This window comes from Microcebus murinus, unplaced genomic scaffold, assembly GCF_040939455.1.
Source record: "Microcebus murinus isolate Inina unplaced genomic scaffold, M.murinus_Inina_mat1.0 scaf015_hap2_Mmur4.0, whole genome shotgun sequence".
Classification (NCBI taxonomy): domain Eukaryota; kingdom Metazoa; phylum Chordata; class Mammalia; order Primates; family Cheirogaleidae; genus Microcebus; species Microcebus murinus.
The window spans coordinates 484,828-503,870 of record NW_027438961.1 but is presented as its reverse complement, the minus strand read 5'-3'; the positions used below and the strand labels follow the sequence as shown (position 1 = coordinate 503,870).

Genomic DNA, 19,043 nt, shown 5'->3' with positions numbered 1-19,043 from the left:
CTGTCCACTTAGGTGTCCATCCGTTCCTACCAATTTGCCGGTGAGCGCGCGCACGTGGTGCTCGTGTGTCCGTTCTTGGGACACCTGGCCTACTGGAACGGGTTCCAGCTCTGGCCAGGAGAACACGAGAGGCGCCCCCTCACCGCTGCTCCTCACAGCCGAATGGCACTCCGTGGTGTCCACGCGCCACATGTTACTAATGCACTCCTGGATGGATGGGCACTCGGGTCGCTTCCACATCTTTGCGATTGTGAATTGTGCCCTAACTGTCACCCTACCCCTTACCCAGCCCGTCTCCTCTGCCCCTGCCTGACGCGCTCCTCCCCCGCCAGGCCCGTCACTGTCCTCGGCCCCTGCCCCTGCCTGACCGGCCCCTTCCCGCCCCGGCCCGTCACCGTCACCGTCCTCTGCCCCTGCCTGACAGGCTCCTCTCCGCCCGGCCCACCACCTGGGCCACTGCCTGACTCGCTCCTCCCCGGCCAGGCCCGTCACTGTCCTGGGCCCCCGCCTGACCGGCTCCTTCCCGCCCGGCCTGTCACCGTCCTCGGCCCCTGCCTGACACGCTCCTCCCCGCCCGTCACCGTCCTCGGCCCCTGCCTGACCGGCTCCTCCGTCGCCTGGGCCTTCCAGGGGCTTGGTGTGGACGCTGCTTCCAGGAAGCCCTCCAGGAACCCGGCAGCAGGGCGGCCGCAGCAGTCTGGCGCAGGCATCGCTAAGTCGCCTGCCGGGGACGGGGACGTGCCCCGCTGTGCCGCGGGGGCCCAGCCTGGTGTCTTCCCTGAGGCCCTGGGGCTGCCGCTCCCCGCAAGGGGAGAGCCTCGGAGGTGGGGACCGCCTCCTGATGGGGACGTCCACGCAGCTCTCCACGTCGGATTCCGGGGCTCTCTGTCCTGCCTGAAGGCCCAGCTGGCCTGCGGGTCCTTAGAGTGGCAGGAACATCCTCAAACTGATATTGCGAGTCCGGGGGTTGTCTGCACTTTTGTGCTGGGCACCCCAGGGAGGCCCAGGGGCTGGCTGGACAACGCGGTCTGCTCGGGTGCTTTGGAGGAGCAACCGATGCCCTTTGGACTTTGGTAGCAGCGTCTCAGGTGTCTCTGAGCCCTGCGCCATGTCGGGGAGGAGGCGGGAGGGGCCGCGACCTGCAGTCGTGTTCCCGGGGTGGCACGGCATGTGGCTTCTTCCACAGGCTGCTTGGCCTGGGCTCCCTGCACCTGGGCCTTTGGGGGACTGGCCCTGTGCTTGCCAACGCTTCCTGCAGGGACCCGGAGCTGGGAGGTGGCATCTCCCAGCCCTGGGCCGGGCAGAGCCCCAGCGGGCCATGCCCACAACCTCTCTCAGCACGGGTCCCCCAGAAGGCTCCTTTGGGACCAGGATTCTCCTGCGGGTGACTTCTTAAAGTCTGGCCCCTGGATGGAGGGGCACCGGGAGCAGAGGAGCCGGAAGCGGAAGGGGGTGCCCATGCGAGGGGACATTTTCAGGCCAAGTACCAGCTTCAGCCTGATCCTCCTGGGAACCCCGGGGTGTACGTCACACCTCCTGGTTGTCCCGCTCTGAGACAAGGAGCCGGGCTTCGCATTCCCACAGCAGCCAGTCGTGGGCTGAGGACACCTGGGGCCTTGGGAACTCCCTGGCTTCTCTTTGGATTACCATTTGGAGCTGCTTGGGAATCGTGCCGCCACACACACCCGAGTGCAGGTGTCTTCTGCACAGACTGCGGGCCTCGCGCTTCTGAATGCCACTGGCTCGCCACCCACCCACGGGTGAACCTGGTCAGGGTGCTTTCTCTAAGGAGCCGACTCTGATCCGGGCGGGCTACCGGTGTCTCTGTTTGCTCGTTTCTTTCTTCCATTTCGGGAAAGTCTGCCTTACTGGGTGTGGAAATCTCCTATGCCTTTCCTCGCCTATTCTGTCAGCTTTAAAATTCTCTTTCAGTTGCCACCCTCACAGATGGATTAGGAAACTCTTTCCGGTGCACTCATTAGTGAAATGACCTCAAGGAAGCTCGAATCCAATATCTAATCGCCGGCTTTTAGCAAGTCCACACCCGAGGGTGGTTGGGGTCCAATCCAGCCCCGGGCCAGGCCCAGGCCCCTTGGACTGGGCCACAGGAGGACACGGAGCAGGGTCCCGGCCCCCACGGGAGCGGTGCCGGCAGTTCTCCAAGGGCTTGGGGGTTTTCCAGAGGTAGGAGATGGAGGGGACTGATTTCTTCAGCGCCCCCCAAACCACCCCGCCCCACCCCAGCCATGGGACACATCCCGAGAGACGCCCCTACACTCGCTCCCCTCCCCCATGCGCTGTGCCCCAGCCCTGGCCCTGGGGAATAGGCTGCAGCCCACCCACAGGGCGGGGGCGCAGCTGACAGGGGTTGTGCGGGAGGGCGGCCCCTGGCTGGGGTCAAAGGGTGAGCGCGCGTGCGCAGTCAGCGGCGGCGCGCTGGGGGTGGGGGCGGGTAGGTGAAGGAGGCGAGGTGAGGAGAGGAGGGGGGCTGGAAGGTCTCCACCTTGGCGGGTCCAGCCGTGGAGGCGCATCGTGTCTGTGTGTGTGTGTTTGTGTGTGTGTGTGTGTGTGTGTGTGTGTGTGTGTAGACAGCCCCCACCCCACCCCGCCCCGCCCCGTCCCTCACCTCAGTCCTCCGGAGTCTGCCCGACCGGGCCGGCCAACTGCACAGGCCCGGCGCGGGTCAGCGCTATCGCGGGGAAGCGCGGTGAGGCTGGCCTCTTGAGCGGGGCAGGGGCGCCCTCCGCGGTCTAGGGCCACACCACCCCGAACGCGCCCCATCTCGTCTGATCTCCGAAGCTAAGCAGCGTCGGGCCTGGTTAGTACTTGGATGGGAGACCGCCTGGGAATCCCGGGTGTCCTAGGCTTTTTTTTTTTTTTTTTTTTTTTTTTTTTGCCTGTTGCTCTGTCCCCTTGCCGGGAGCGCGGCGGGGCGGCGGTCCGGCGGATCACCCCCACCCTCAGCGCCCGCCGCGGTGCCTGCCGCCCCAGCCCGCACCGTGGGGCCTCCTCTTGTCCCAAGCCGGGACACCGCCGCCACGGGGCAGCATGCGTGCCATCTGGACTGTCCGGTCTCAGTCCAAAGGTCTGGTCTGTGGGAAACGACACGCTGGAGGAAACCTGGAGAGTCTGAGAGGGGAGGGAGTTCCGGAAGGATTCCAGGATGTCACTTTGAGCGAGTATGTGACCAGAACTCGTCCCGTTGCTTTTGGGGTTCTATGGGCTACACGTAGGAATCTCTGGTGGTGGCACTGGAGGTTGGGGGATCCGGAGTCACACCCAGACCTGCTCGACAGGCCTCCTTTTACTTTTCTTTTCGGATTCATGTTCTTAGAAAGTGTCTCTTATCTCTATGATTGCATTTTCTTTTCTCTCTCCTTTCTAGCAGATGATGGGAGTACAAGTATTGAGGTGACATGTGTTGCCCGTGCCCCCCTCCCCCCTGTCTCCTTATTTATTTCTCATTCTCTCCCAGCGTATTGTGGGGGTACCAATGTTCAGGTCGGGTGCATTGCTCTTTCCCCGCCTCCCCCCTCGGGTCAGAGCTTCAAGTGCGCCCATCCCCCAGTGGGTGCGCACCCACCCCCTCCCTAATGGATGTGTATGCCCACCCCCTCCCCACGCCCGCCCGACACCCACCCGATGAAGGTGATTCCTCGCTGTCCACTTAGGTGTCCATCCGTTCCTACCAATTTGCCGGTGAGCGCGCGCACGTGGTGCTCGTGTGTCCGTTCTTGGGACACCTGGCCTACTGGAACGGGTTCCAGCTCTGGCCAGGAGAACACGAGAGGCGCCCCCTCACCGCTGCTCCTCACAGCCGAATGGCACTCCGTGGTGTCCACGCGCCACATGTTACTAATGCACTCCTGGATGGATGGGCACTCGGGTCGCTTCCACATCTTTGCGATTGTGAATTGTGCCCTAACTGTCACCCTACCCCTTACCCAGCCCGTCTCCTCTGCCCCTGCCTGACGCGCTCCTCCCCCGCCAGGCCCGTCACTGTCCTCGGCCCCTGCCCCTGCCTGACCGGCCCCTTCCCGCCCCGGCCCGTCACCGTCACCGTCCTCTGCCCCTGCCTGACAGGCTCCTCTCCGCCCGGCCCACCACCTGGGCCACTGCCTGACTCGCTCCTCCCCGGCCAGGCCCGTCACTGTCCTGGGCCCCCGCCTGACCGGCTCCTTCCCGCCCGGCCTGTCACCGTCCTCGGCCCCTGCCTGACACGCTCCTCCCCGCCCGTCACCGTCCTCGGCCCCTGCCTGACCGGCTCCTCCGTCGCCTGGGCCTTCCAGGGGCTTGGTGTGGACGCTGCTTCCAGGAAGCCCTCCAGGAACCCGGCAGCAGGGCGGCCGCAGCAGTCTGGCGCAGGCATCGCTAAGTCGCCTGCCGGGGACGGGGACGTGCCCCGCTGTGCCGCGGGGGCCCAGCCTGGTGTCTTCCCTGAGGCCCTGGGGCTGCCGCTCCCCGCAAGGGGAGAGCCTCGGAGGTGGGGACCGCCTCCTGATGGGGACGTCCACGCAGCTCTCCACGTCGGATTCCGGGGCTCTCTGTCCTGCCTGAAGGCCCAGCTGGCCTGCGGGTCCTTAGAGTGGCAGGAACATCCTCAAACTGATATTGCGAGTCCGGGGGTTGTCTGCACTTTTGTGCTGGGCACCCCAGGGAGGCCCAGGGGCTGGCTGGACAACGCGGTCTGCTCGGGTGCTTTGGAGGAGCAACCGATGCCCTTTGGACTTTGGTAGCAGCGTCTCAGGTGTCTCTGAGCCCTGCGCCATGTCGGGGAGGAGGCGGGAGGGGCCGCGACCTGCAGTCGTGTTCCCGGGGTGGCACGGCATGTGGCTTCTTCCACAGGCTGCTTGGCCTGGGCTCCCTGCACCTGGGCCTTTGGGGGACTGGCCCTGTGCTTGCCAACGCTTCCTGCAGGGACCCGGAGCTGGGAGGTGGCATCTCCCAGCCCTGGGCCGGGCAGAGCCCCAGCGGGCCATGCCCACAACCTCTCTCAGCACGGGTCCCCCAGAAGGCTCCTTTGGGACCAGGATTCTCCTGCGGGTGACTTCTTAAAGTCTGGCCCCTGGATGGAGGGGCACCGGGAGCAGAGGAGCCGGAAGCGGAAGGGGGTGCCCATGCGAGGGGACATTTTCAGGCCAAGTACCAGCTTCAGCCTGATCCTCCTGGGAACCCCGGGGTGTACGTCACACCTCCTGGTTGTCCCGCTCTGAGACAAGGAGCCGGGCTTCGCATTCCCACAGCAGCCAGTCGTGGGCTGAGGACACCTGGGGCCTTGGGAACTCCCTGGCTTCTCTTTGGATTACCATTTGGAGCTGCTTGGGAATCGTGCCGCCACACACACCCGAGTGCAGGTGTCTTCTGCACAGACTGCGGGCCTCGCGCTTCTGAATGCCACTGGCTCGCCACCCACCCACGGGTGAACCTGGTCAGGGTGCTTTCTCTAAGGAGCCGACTCTGATCCGGGCGGGCTACCGGTGTCTCTGTTTGCTCGTTTCTTTCTTCCATTTCGGGAAAGTCTGCCTTACTGGGTGTGGAAATCTCCTATGCCTTTCCTCGCCTATTCTGTCAGCTTTAAAATTCTCTTTCAGTTGCCACCCTCACAGATGGATTAGGAAACTCTTTCCGGTGCACTCATTAGTGAAATGACCTCAAGGAAGCTCGAATCCAATATCTAATCGCCGGCTTTTAGCAAGTCCACACCCGAGGGTGGTTGGGGTCCAATCCAGCCCCGGGCCAGGCCCAGGCCCCTTGGACTGGGCCACAGGAGGACACGGAGCAGGGTCCCGGCCCCCACGGGAGCGGTGCCGGCAGTTCTCCAAGGGCTTGGGGGTTTTCCAGAGGTAGGAGATGGAGGGGACTGATTTCTTCAGCGCCCCCCAAACCACCCCGCCCCACCCCAGCCATGGGACACATCCCGAGAGACGCCCCTACACTCGCTCCCCTCCCCCATGCGCTGTGCCCCAGCCCTGGCCCTGGGGAATAGGCGGCAGCCCACCCACAGGGCGGGGGCGCAGCTGACAGGGGTTGTGCGGGAGGGCGGCCCCTGGCTGGGGTCAAAGGGTGAGCGCGCGTGCGCAGTCAGCGGCGGCGCGCTGGGGGTGGGGGCGGGTAGGTGAAGGAGGCGAGGTGAGGAGAGGAGGGGGGCTGGAAGGTCTCCACCTTGGCGGGTCCAGCCGTGGAGGCGCATCGTGTCTGTGTGTGTGTGTTTGTGTGTGTGTGTGTGTGTGTGTGTGTGTGTGTGTGTGTGTGTAGACAGCCCCCACCCCACCCCGCCCCGCCCCGTCCCTCACCTCAGTCCTCCGGAGTCCGCCCGACCGGGCCGGCCAACTGCACAGGCCCGGCGCGGGTCAGCGCTATCGCGGGGAAGCGCGGTGAGGCTGGCCTCTTGAGCGGGGCAGGGGCGCCCTCCGCGGTCTAGGGCCACACCACCCCGAACGCGCCCCATCTCGTCTGATCTCCGAAGCTAAGCAGCGTCGGGCCTGGTTAGTACTTGGATGGGAGACCGCCTGGGAATCCCGGGTGTCCTAGGCTTTTTTTTTTTTTTTTTTTTTTTTTTTTTTGCCTGTTGCTCTGTCCCCTTGCCGGGAGCGCGGCGGGGCGGCGGTCCGGCGGATCACCCCCACCCTCAGCGCCCGCCGCGGTGCCTGCCGCCCCAGCCCGCACCGTGGGGCCTCCTCTTGTCCCAAGCCGGGACACCGCCGCCACGGGGCAGCATGCGTGCCATCTGGACTGTCCGGTCTCAGTCCAAAGGTCTGGTCTGTGGGAAACGACACGCTGGAGGAAACCTGGAGAGTCTGAGAGGGGAGGGAGTTCCGGAAGGATTCCAGGATGTCACTTTGAGCGAGTATGTGACCAGAACTCGTCCCGTTGCTTTTGGGGTTCTATGGGCTACACGTAGGAATCTCTGGTGGTGGCACTGGAGGTTGGGGGATCCGGAGTCACACCCAGACCTGCTCGACAGGCCTCCTTTTACTTTTCTTTTCGGATTCATGTTCTTAGAAAGTGTCTCTTATCTCTATGATTGCATTTTCTTTTCTCTCTCCTTTCTAGCAGATGATGGGAGTACAAGTATTGAGGTGACATGTGTTGCCCGTGCCCCCCTCCCCCCTGTCTCCTTATTTATTTCTCATTCTCTCCCAGCGTATTGTGGGGGTACCAATGTTCAGGTCGGGTGCATTGCTCTTTCCCCGCCTCCCCCCTCGGGTCAGAGCTTCAAGTGCGCCCATCCCCCAGTCGGTGCGCACCCACCCCCTCCCTAATGGATGTGTATGCCCACCCCCTCCCCACGCCCGCCCGACACCCACCCGATGAAGGTGATTCCTCGCTGTCCACTTAGGTGTCCATCCGTTCCTACCAATTTGCCGGTGAGCGCGCGCACGTGGTGCTCGTGTGTCCGTTCTTGGGACACCTGGCCTACTGGAACGGGTTCCAGCTCTGGCCAGGAGAACACGAGAGGCGCCCCCTCACCGCTGCTCCTCACAGCCGAATGGCACTCCGTGGTGTCCACGCGCCACATGTTACTAATGCACTCCTGGATGGATGGGCACTCGGGTCGCTTCCACATCTTTGCGATTGTGAATTGTGCCCTAACTGTCACCCTACCCCTTACCCAGCCCGTCTCCTCTGCCCCTGCCTGACGCGCTCCTCCCCCGCCAGGCCCGTCACTGTCCTCGGCCCCTGCCCCTGCCTGACCGGCCCCTTCCCGCCCCGGCCCGTCACCGTCACCGTCCTCTGCCCCTGCCTGACAGGCTCCTCTCCGCCCGGCCCACCACCTGGGCCACTGCCTGACTCGCTCCTCCCCGGCCAGGCCCGTCACTGTCCTGGGCCCCCGCCTGACCGGCTCCTTCCCGCCCGGCCTGTCACCGTCCTCGGCCCCTGCCTGACACGCTCCTCCCCGCCCGTCACCGTCCTCGGCCCCTGCCTGACCGGCTCCTCCGTCGCCTGGGCCTTCCAGGGGCTTGGTGTGGACGCTGCTTCCAGGAAGCCCTCCAGGAACCCGGCAGCAGGGCGGCCGCAGCAGTCTGGCGCAGGCATCGCTAAGTCGCCTGCCGGGGACGGGGACGTGCCCCGCTGTGCCGCGGGGGCCCAGCCTGGTGTCTTCCCTGAGGCCCTGGGGCTGCCGCTCCCCGCAAGGGGAGAGCCTCGGAGGTGGGGACCGCCTCCTGATGGGGACGTCCACGCAGCTCTCCACGTCGGATTCCGGGGCTCTCTGTCCTGCCTGAAGGCCCAGCTGGCCTGCGGGTCCTTAGAGTGGCAGGAACATCCTCAAACTGATATTGCGAGTCCGGGGGTTGTCTGCACTTTTGTGCTGGGCACCCCAGGGAGGCCCAGGGGCTGGCTGGACAACGCGGTCTGCTCGGGTGCTTTGGAGGAGCAACCGATGCCCTTTGGACTTTGGTAGCAGCGTCTCAGGTGTCTCTGAGCCCTGCGCCATGTCGGGGAGGAGGCGGGAGGGGCCGCGACCTGCAGTCGTGTTCCCGGGGTGGCACGGCATGTGGCTTCTTCCACAGGCTGCTTGGCCTGGGCTCCCTGCACCTGGGCCTTTGGGGGACTGGCCCTGTGCTTGCCAACGCTTCCTGCAGGGACCCGGAGCTGGGAGGTGGCATCTCCCAGCCCTGGGCCGGGCAGAGCCCCAGCGGGCCATGCCCACAACCTCTCTCAGCACGGGTCCCCCAGAAGGCTCCTTTGGGACCAGGATTCTCCTGCGGGTGACTTCTTAAAGTCTGGCCCCTGGATGGAGGGGCACCGGGAGCAGAGGAGCCGGAAGCGGAAGGGGGTGCCCATGCGAGGGGACATTTTCAGGCCAAGTACCAGCTTCAGCCTGATCCTCCTGGGAACCCCGGGGTGTACGTCACACCTCCTGGTTGTCCCGCTCTGAGACAAGGAGCCGGGCTTCGCATTCCCACAGCAGCCAGTCGTGGGCTGAGGACACCTGGGGCCTTGGGAACTCCCTGGCTTCTCTTTGGATTACCATTTGGAGCTGCTTGGGAATCGTGCCGCCACACACACCCGAGTGCAGGTGTCTTCTGCACAGACTGCGGGCCTCGCGCTTCTGAATGCCACTGGCTCGCCACCCACCCACGGGTGAACCTGGTCAGGGTGCTTTCTCTAAGGAGCCGACTCTGATCCGGGCGGGCTACCGGTGTCTCTGTTTGCTCGTTTCTTTCTTCCATTTCGGGAAAGTCTGCCTTACTGGGTGTGGAAATCTCCTATGCCTTTCCTCGCCTATTCTGTCAGCTTTAAAATTCTCTTTCAGTTGCCACCCTCACAGATGGATTAGGAAACTCTTTCCGGTGCACTCATTAGTGAAATGACCTCAAGGAAGCTCGAATCCAATATCTAATCGCCGGCTTTTAGCAAGTCCACACCCGAGGGTGGTTGGGGTCCAATCCAGCCCCGGGCCAGGCCCAGGCCCCTTGGACTGGGCCACAGGAGGACACGGAGCAGGGTCCCGGCCCCCACGGGAGCGGTGCCGGCAGTTCTCCAAGGGCTTGGGGGTTTTCCAGAGGTAGGAGATGGAGGGGACTGATTTCTTCAGCGCCCCCCAAACCACCCCGCCCCACCCCAGCCATGGGACACATCCCGAGAGACGCCCCTACACTCGCTCCCCTCCCCCATGCGCTGTGCCCCAGCCCTGGCCCTGGGGAATAGGCGGCAGCCCACCCACAGGGCGGGGGCGCAGCTGACAGGGGTTGTGCGGGAGGGCGGCCCCTGGCTGGGGTCAAAGGGTGAGCGCGCGTGCGCAGTCAGCGGCGGCGCGCTGGGGGTGGGGGCGGGTAGGTGAAGGAGGCGAGGTGAGGAGAGGAGGGGGGCTGGAAGGTCTCCACCTTGGCGGGTCCAGCCGTGGAGGCGCATCGTGTCTGTGTGTGTGTGTTTGTGTGTGTGTGTGTGTGTGTGTGTGTGTGTGTGTGTGTGTGTGTGTAGACAGCCCCCACCCCACCCCGCCCCGCCCCGTCCCTCACCTCAGTCCTCCGGAGTCCGCCCGACCGGGCCGGCCAACTGCACAGGCCCGGCGCGGGTCAGCGCTATCGCGGGGAAGCGCGGTGAGGCTGGCCTCTTGAGCGGGGCAGGGGCGCCCTCCGCGGTCTAGGGCCACACCACCCCGAACGCGCCCCATCTCGTCTGATCTCCGAAGCTAAGCAGCGTCGGGCCTGGTTAGTACTTGGATGGGAGACCGCCTGGGAATCCCGGGTGTCCTAGGCTTTTTTTTTTTTTTTTTTTTTTTTTTTTTGCCTGTTGCTCTGTCCCCTTGCCGGGAGCGCGGCGGGGCGGCGGTCCGGCGGATCACCCCCACCCTCAGCGCCCGCCGCGGTGCCTGCCGCCCCAGCCCGCACCGTGGGGCCTCCTCTTGTCCCAAGCCGGGACACCGCCGCCACGGGGCAGCATGCGTGCCATCTGGACTGTCCGGTCTCAGTCCAAAGGTCTGGTCTGTGGGAAACGACACGCTGGAGGAAACCTGGAGAGTCTGAGAGGGGAGGGAGTTCCGGAAGGATTCCAGGATGTCACTTTGAGCGAGTATGTGACCAGAACTCGTCCCGTTGCTTTTGGGGTTCTATGGGCTACACGTAGGAATCTCTGGTGGTGGCACTGGAGGTTGGGGGATCCGGAGTCACACCCAGACCTGCTCGACAGGCCTCCTTTTACTTTTCTTTTCGGATTCATGTTCTTAGAAAGTGTCTCTTATCTCTATGATTGCATTTTCTTTTCTCTCTCCTTTCTAGCAGATGATGGGAGTACAAGTATTGAGGTGACATGTGTTGCCCGTGCCCCCCTCCCCCCTGTCTCCTTATTTATTTCTCATTCTCTCCCAGCGTATTGTGGGGGTACCAATGTTCAGGTCGGGTGCATTGCTCTTTCCCCGCCTCCCCCCTCGGGTCAGAGCTTCAAGTGCGCCCATCCCCCAGTCGGTGCGCACCCACCCCCTCCCTAATGGATGTGTATGCCCACCCCCTCCCCACGCCCGCCCGACACCCACCCGATGAAGGTGATTCCTCGCTGTCCACTTAGGTGTCCATCCGTTCCTACCAATTTGCCGGTGAGCGCGCGCACGTGGTGCTCGTGTGTCCGTTCTTGGGACACCTGGCCTACTGGAACGGGTTCCAGCTCTGGCCAGGAGAACACGAGAGGCGCCCCCTCACCGCTGCTCCTCACAGCCGAATGGCACTCCGTGGTGTCCACGCGCCACATGTTACTAATGCACTCCTGGATGGATGGGCACTCGGGTCGCTTCCACATCTTTGCGATTGTGAATTGTGCCCTAACTGTCACCCTACCCCTTACCCAGCCCGTCTCCTCTGCCCCTGCCTGACGCGCTCCTCCCCCGCCAGGCCCGTCACTGTCCTCGGCCCCTGCCCCTGCCTGACCGGCCCCTTCCCGCCCCGGCCCGTCACCGTCACCGTCCTCTGCCCCTGCCTGACAGGCTCCTCTCCGCCCGGCCCACCACCTGGGCCACTGCCTGACTCGCTCCTCCCCGGCCAGGCCCGTCACTGTCCTGGGCCCCCGCCTGACCGGCTCCTTCCCGCCCGGCCTGTCACCGTCCTCGGCCCCTGCCTGACACGCTCCTCCCCGCCCGTCACCGTCCTCGGCCCCTGCCTGACCGGCTCCTCCGTCGCCTGGGCCTTCCAGGGGCTTGGTGTGGACGCTGCTTCCAGGAAGCCCTCCAGGAACCCGGCAGCAGGGCGGCCGCAGCAGTCTGGCGCAGGCATCGCTAAGTCGCCTGCCGGGGACGGGGACGTGCCCCGCTGTGCCGCGGGGGCCCAGCCTGGTGTCTTCCCTGAGGCCCTGGGGCTGCCGCTCCCCGCAAGGGGAGAGCCTCGGAGGTGGGGACCGCCTCCTGATGGGGACGTCCACGCAGCTCTCCACGTCGGATTCCGGGGCTCTCTGTCCTGCCTGAAGGCCCAGCTGGCCTGCGGGTCCTTAGAGTGGCAGGAACATCCTCAAACTGATATTGCGAGTCCGGGGGTTGTCTGCACTTTTGTGCTGGGCACCCCAGGGAGGCCCAGGGGCTGGCTGGACAACGCGGTCTGCTCGGGTGCTTTGGAGGAGCAACCGATGCCCTTTGGACTTTGGTAGCAGCGTCTCAGGTGTCTCTGAGCCCTGCGCCATGTCGGGGAGGAGGCGGGAGGGGCCGCGACCTGCAGTCGTGTTCCCGGGGTGGCACGGCATGTGGCTTCTTCCACAGGCTGCTTGGCCTGGGCTCCCTGCACCTGGGCCTTTGGGGGACTGGCCCTGTGCTTGCCAACGCTTCCTGCAGGGACCCGGAGCTGGGAGGTGGCATCTCCCAGCCCTGGGCCGGGCAGAGCCCCAGCGGGCCATGCCCACAACCTCTCTCAGCACGGGTCCCCCAGAAGGCTCCTTTGGGACCAGGATTCTCCTGCGGGTGACTTCTTAAAGTCTGGCCCCTGGATGGAGGGGCACCGGGAGCAGAGGAGCCGGAAGCGGAAGGGGGTGCCCATGCGAGGGGACATTTTCAGGCCAAGTACCAGCTTCAGCCTGATCCTCCTGGGAACCCCGGGGTGTACGTCACACCTCCTGGTTGTCCCGCTCTGAGACAAGGAGCCGGGCTTCGCATTCCCACAGCAGCCAGTCGTGGGCTGAGGACACCTGGGGCCTTGGGAACTCCCTGGCTTCTCTTTGGATTACCATTTGGAGCTGCTTGGGAATCGTGCCGCCACACACACCCGAGTGCAGGTGTCTTCTGCACAGACTGCGGGCCTCGCGCTTCTGAATGCCACTGGCTCGCCACCCACCCACGGGTGAACCTGGTCAGGGTGCTTTCTCTAAGGAGCCGACTCTGATCCGGGCGGGCTACCGGTGTCTCTGTTTGCTCGTTTCTTTCTTCCATTTCGGGAAAGTCTGCCTTACTGGGTGTGGAAATCTCCTATGCCTTTCCTCGCCTATTCTGTCAGCTTTAAAATTCTCTTTCAGTTGCCACCCTCACAGATGGATTAGGAAACTCTTTCCGGTGCACTCATTAGTGAAATGACCTCAAGGAAGCTCGAATCCAATATCTAATCGCCGGCTTTTAGCAAGTCCACACCCGAGGGTGGTTGGGGTCCAATCCAGCCCCGGGCCAGGCCCAGGCCCCTTGGACTGGGCCACAGGAGGACACGGAGCAGGGTCCCGGCCCCCACGGGAGCGGTGCCGGCAGTTCTCCAAGGGCTTGGGGGTTTTCCAGAGGTAGGAGATGGAGGGGACTGATTTCTTCAGCGCCCCCCAAACCACCCCGCCCCACCCCAGCCATGGGACACATCCCGAGAGACGCCCCTACACTCGCTCCCCTCCCCCATGCGCTGTGCCCCAGCCCTGGCCCTGGGGAATAGGCGGCAGCCCACCCACAGGGCGGGGGCGCAGCTGACAGGGGTTGTGCGGGAGGGCGGCCCCTGGCTGGGGTCAAAGGGTGAGCGCGCGTGCGCAGTCAGCGGCGGCGCGCTGGGGGTGGGGGCGGGTAGGTGAAGGAGGCGAGGTGAGGAGAGGAGGGGGGCTGGAAGGTCTCCACCTTGGCGGGTCCAGCCGTGGAGGCGCATCGTGTCTGTGTGTGTGTGTTTGTGTGTGTGTGTGTGTGTGTGTGTGTGTGTGTGTGTGTGTGTGTGTAGACAGCCCCCACCCCACCCCGCCCCGCCCCGTCCCTCACCTCAGTCCTCCGGAGTCCGCCCGACCGGGCCGGCCAACTGCACAGGCCCGGCGCGGGTCAGCGCTATCGCGGGGAAGCGCGGTGAGGCTGGCCTCTTGAGCGGGGCAGGGGCGCCCTCCGCGGTCTAGGGCCACACCACCCCGAACGCGCCCCATCTCGTCTGATCTCCGAAGCTAAGCAGCGTCGGGCCTGGTTAGTACTTGGATGGGAGACCGCCTGGGAATCCCGGGTGTCCTAGGCTTTTTTTTTTTTTTTTTTTTTTTTTTTTTGCCTGTTGCTCTGTCCCCTTGCCGGGAGCGCGGCGGGGCGGCGGTCCGGCGGATCACCCCCACCCTCAGCGCCCGCCGCGGTGCCTGCCGCCCCAGCCCGCACCGTGGGGCCTCCTCTTGTCCCAAGCCGGGACACCGCCGCCACGGGGCAGCATGCGTGCCATCTGGACTGTCCGGTCTCAGTCCAAAGGTCTGGTCTGTGGGAAACGACACGCTGGAGGAAACCTGGAGAGTCTGAGAGGGGAGGGAGTTCCGGAAGGATTCCAGGATGTCACTTTGAGCGAGTATGTGACCAGAACTCGTCCCGTTGCTTTTGGGGTTCTATGGGCTACACGTAGGAATCTCTGGTGGTGGCACTGGAGGTTGGGGGATCCGGAGTCACACCCAGACCTGCTCGACAGGCCTCCTTTTACTTTTCTTTTCGGATTCATGTTCTTAGAAAGTGTCTCTTATCTCTATGATTGCATTTTCTTTTCTCTCTCCTTTCTAGCAGATGATGGGAGTACAAGTATTGAGGTGACATGTGTTGCCCGTGCCCCCCTCCCCCCTGTCTCCTTATTTATTTCTCATTCTCTCCCAGCGTATTGTGGGGGTACCAATGTTCAGGTCGGGTGCATTGCTCTTTCCCCGCCTCCCCCCTCGGGTCAGAGCTTCAAGTGCGCCCATCCCCCAGTCGGTGCGCACCCACCCCCTCCCTAATGGATGTGTATGCCCACCCCCTCCCCACGCCCGCCCGACACCCACCCGATGAAGGTGATTCCTCGCTGTCCACTTAGGTGTCCATCCGTTCCTACCAATTTGCCGGTGAGCGCGCGCACGTGGTGCTCGTGTGTCCGTTCTTGGGACACCTGGCCTACTGGAACGGGTTCCAGCTCTGGCCAGGAGAACACGAGAGGCGCCCCCTCACCGCTGCTCCTCACAGCCGAATGGCACTCCGTGGTGTCCACGCGCCACATGTTACTAATGCACTCCTGGATGGATGGGCACTCGGGTCGCTTCCACATCTTTGCGATTGTGAATTGTGCCCTAACTGTCACCCTACCCCTTACCCAGCCCGTCTCCTCTGCCCCTGCCTGACGCGCTCCTCCCCCGCCAGGCCCGTCACTGTCCTCGGCCCCTGCCCCTGCCTGACCGGCCCCTTCCCGCCCCGGCCCGTCACCGTCACCGTCCTCTGCCCCTGCCTGACAGGCTCCTCTCCGCCCGGCCCACCACCTGGGCCACTGCCTGACTCGCTCCTCCCCGGCCAGGCCCGTCACTGTCCTGGGCCCCCGCCTGACCGGCTCCTTCCCGCCCGGCCTGTCACCGTCCTCGGCCCCTGCCTGACACGCTCCTCCCCGCCCGTCACCGTCCTCGGCCCCTGCCTGACCGGCTCCTCCGTCGCCTGGGCCTTCCAGGGGCTTGGTGTGGACGCTGCTTCCAGGAAGCCCTCCAGGAACCCGGCAGCAGGGCGGCCGCAGCAGTCTGGCGCAGGCATCGCTAAGTCGCCTGCCGGGGACGGGGACGTGCCCCGCTGTGCCGCGGGGGCCCAGCCTGGTGTCTTCCCTGAGGCCCTGGGGCTGCCGCTCCCCGCAAGGGGAGAGCCTCGGAGGTGGGGACCGCCTCCTGATGGGGACGTCCACGCAGCTCTCCACGTCGGATTCCGGGGCTCTCTGTCCTGCCTGAAGGCCCAGCTGGCCTGCGGGTCCTTAGAGTGGCAGGAACATCCTCAAACTGATATTGCGAGTCCGGGGGTTGTCTGCACTTTTGTGCTGGGCACCCCAGGGAGGCCCAGGGGCTGGCTGGACAACGCGGTCTGCTCGGGTGCTTTGGAGGAGCAACCGATGCCCTTTGGACTTTGGTAGCAGCGTCTCAGGTGTCTCTGAGCCCTGCGCCATGTCGGGGAGGAGGCGGGAGGGGCCGCGACCTGCAGTCGTGTTCCCGGGGTGGCACGGCATGTGGCTTCTTCCACAGGCTGCTTGGCCTGGGCTCCCTGCACCTGGGCCTTTGGGGGACTGGCCCTGTGCTTGCCAACGCTTCCTGCAGGGACCCGGAGCTGGGAGGTGGCATCTCCCAGCCCTGGGCCGGGCAGAGCCCCAGCGGGCCATGCCCACAACCTCTCTCAGCACGGGTCCCCCAGAAGGCTCCTTTGGGACCAGGATTCTCCTGCGGGTGACTTCTTAAAGTCTGGCCCCTGGATGGAGGGGCACCGGGAGCAGAGGAGCCGGAAGCGGAAGGGGGTGCCCATGCGAGGGGACATTTTCAGGCCAAGTACCAGCTTCAGCCTGATCCTCCTGGGAACCCCGGGGTGTACGTCACACCTCCTGGTTGTCCCGCTCTGAGACAAGGAGCCGGGCTTCGCATTCCCACAGCAGCCAGTCGTGGGCTGAGGACACCTGGGGCCTTGGGAACTCCCTGGCTTCTCTTTGGATTACCATTTGGAGCTGCTTGGGAATCGTGCCGCCACACACACCCGAGTGCAGGTGTCTTCTGCACAGACTGCGGGCCTCGCGCTTCTGAATGCCACTGGCTCGCCACCCACCCACGGGTGAACCTGGTCAGGGTGCTTTCTCTAAGGAGCCGACTCTGATCCGGGCGGGCTACCGGTGTCTCTGTTTGCTCGTTTCTTTCTTCCATGTCGGGAAAGTCTGCCTTACTGGGTGTGGAAATCTCCTATGCCTTTCCTCGCCTATTCTGTCAGCTTTAAAATTCTCTTTCAGTTGCCACCCTCACAGATGGATTAGGAAACTCTTTCCGGTGCACTCATTAGTGAAATGACCTCAAGGAAGCTCGAATCCAATATCTAATCGCCGGCTTTTAGCAAGTCCACACCCGAGGGTGGTTGGGGTCCAATCCAGCCCCGGGCCAGGCCCAGGCCCCTTGGACTGGGCCACAGGAGGACACGGAGCAGGGTCCCGGCCCCCACGGGAGCGGTGCCGGCAGTTCTCCAAGGGCTTGGGGGTTTTCCAGAGGTAGGAGATGGAGGGGACTGATTTCTTCAGCGCCCCCCAAACCACCCCGCCCCACCCCAGCCATGGGACACATCCCGAGAGACGCCCCTACACTCGCTCCCCTCCCCCATGCGCTGTGCCCCAGCCCTGGCCCTGGGGAATAGGCGGCAGCCCACCCACAGGGCGGGGGCGCAGCTGACAGGGGTTGTGCGGGAGGGCGGCCCCTGGCTGGGGTCAAAGGGTGAGCGCGCGTGCGCAGTCAGCGGCGGCGCGCTGGGGGTGGGGGCGGGTAGGTGAAGGAGGCGAGGTGAGGAGAGGAGGGGGGCTGGAAGGTCTCCACCTTGGCGGGTCCAGCCGTGGAGGCGCATCGTGTCTGTGTGTGTGTGTTTGTGTGTGTGTGTGTGTGTGTGTGTGTGTGTGTGTGTGTGTGTGTAGACAGCCCCCACCCCACCCCGCCCCGCCCCGTCCCTCACCTCAGTCCTCCGGAGTCCGCCCGACCGGGCCGGCCAACTGCACAGGCCCGGCGCGGGTCAGCGCTATCGCGGGGAAGCGCGGTGAGGCTGGCCTCTTGAGCGGGGCAGGGGCGCCCTCCGCGGTCTAGGGCCACACCACCCCGAACGCGCCCCATCTCGTCTGATCTCCGAAGCTAAGCAGCGTCGGGCCTGGTTAGTACTTGGATGGGAGACCGCCTGGGAATCCCGGGTGTCCTAGGCTTTTTTTTTTTTTTTTTTTTTTTTTTTTTTGCCTGTTGCTCTGTCCCCTTGCCGGGAGCGCGGCGGGGCGGCGGTCCGGCGGATCACCCCCACCCTCAGCGCCCGCCGCGGTGCCTGCCGCCCCAGCCCGCACCGTGGGGCCTCCTCTTGTCCCAAGCCGGGACACCGCCGCCACGGGGCAGCATGCGTGCCATCTGGACTGTCCGGTCTCAGTCCAAAGGTCTGGTCTGTGGGAAACGACACGCTGGAGGAAACCTGGAGAGTCTGAGAGGGGAGGGAGTTCCGGAAGGATTCCAGGATGTCACTTTGAGCGAGTATGTGACCAGAACTCGTCCCGTTGCTTTTGGGGTTCTATGGGCTACACGTAGGAATCTCTGGTGGTGGCACTGGAGGTTGGGGGATCCGGAGTCACACCCAGACCTGCTCGACAGGCCTCCTTTTACTTTTCTTTTCGGATTCATGTTCTTAGAAAGTGTCTCTTATCTCTATGATTGCATTTTCTTTTCTCTCTCCTTTCTAGCAGATGATGGGAGTACAAGTATTGAGGTGACATGTGTTGCCCGTGCCCCCCTCCCCCCTGTCTCCTTATTTATTTCTCATTCTCTCCCAGCGTATTGTGGGGGTACCAATGTTCAGGTCGGGTGCATTGCTCTTTCCCCGCCTCCCCCCTCGGGTCAGAGCTTCAAGTGCGCCCATCCCCCAGTCGGTGCGCACCCACCCCCTCCCTAATGGATGTGTATGCCCACCCCCTCCCCACGCCCGCCCGACACCCACCCGATGAAGGTGATTCCTCGCTGTCCACTTAGGTGTCCATCCGTTCCTACCAATTTGCCGGTGAGCGCGCGCACGTGGTGCTCGTGTGTCCGTTCTTGGGACACCTGGCCTACTGGAACGGGTTCCAGCTCTGGCCAGGAGAACACGAGAGGCGCCCCCTCACCGCTGCTCCTCACAGCCGAATGGCACTCCGTGGTGTCCACGCGCCACATGTTACTAATGCACTCCTGGATGGATGGGCACTCGGGTCGCTTCCACATCTTTGCGATTGTGAATTGTGCCCTAACTGTCACCCTACCCCTTACCCAGCCCGTCTCCTCTGCCCCTGCCTGACGCGCTCCTCCCCCGCCAGGCCCGTCACTGTCCTCGGCCCCTGCCCCTGCCTGACCGGCCCCTTCCCGCCCCGGCCCGTCACCGTCACCGTCCTCTGCCCCTGCCTGACAGGCTCCTCTCCGCCCGGCCCACCACCTGGGCCACTGCCTGACTCGCTCCTCCCCGGCCAGGCCCGTCACTGTCCTGGGCCCCCGCCTGACCGGCTCCTTCCCGCCCGGCCTGTCACCGTCCTCGGCCCCTGCCTGACACGCTCCTCCCCGCCCGTCACCGTCCTCGGCCCCTGCCTGACCGGCTCCTCCGTCGCCTGGGCCTTCCAGGGGCTTGGTGTGGACGCTGCTTCCAGGAAGCCCTCCAGGAACCCGGCAGCAGGGCGGCCGCAGCAGTCTGGCGC

General features: G+C 64.5%; 5 pseudogenes; all 5 read left to right on the top strand.

Moving 5' to 3' along the window:
• Positions 1 to 2,748: 2,748 nt before the first annotated feature.
• On the top strand, positions 2,749 to 2,867 carry LOC142867405 (uncharacterized; annotated as a pseudogene).
• Positions 2,868 to 6,415: 3,548 nt separating this feature from the next.
• Positions 6,416 to 6,534, top strand: LOC142867403 (uncharacterized; annotated as a pseudogene).
• Positions 6,535 to 10,087: 3,553 nt separating this feature from the next.
• On the top strand, positions 10,088 to 10,206 carry LOC142867402 (uncharacterized; annotated as a pseudogene).
• Positions 10,207 to 13,758: 3,552 nt separating this feature from the next.
• On the top strand, positions 13,759 to 13,877 carry LOC142867401 (uncharacterized; annotated as a pseudogene).
• Positions 13,878 to 17,427: 3,550 nt separating this feature from the next.
• On the top strand, positions 17,428 to 17,546 carry LOC142867400 (uncharacterized; annotated as a pseudogene).
• Positions 17,547 to 19,043: the final 1,497 nt, after the last annotated feature.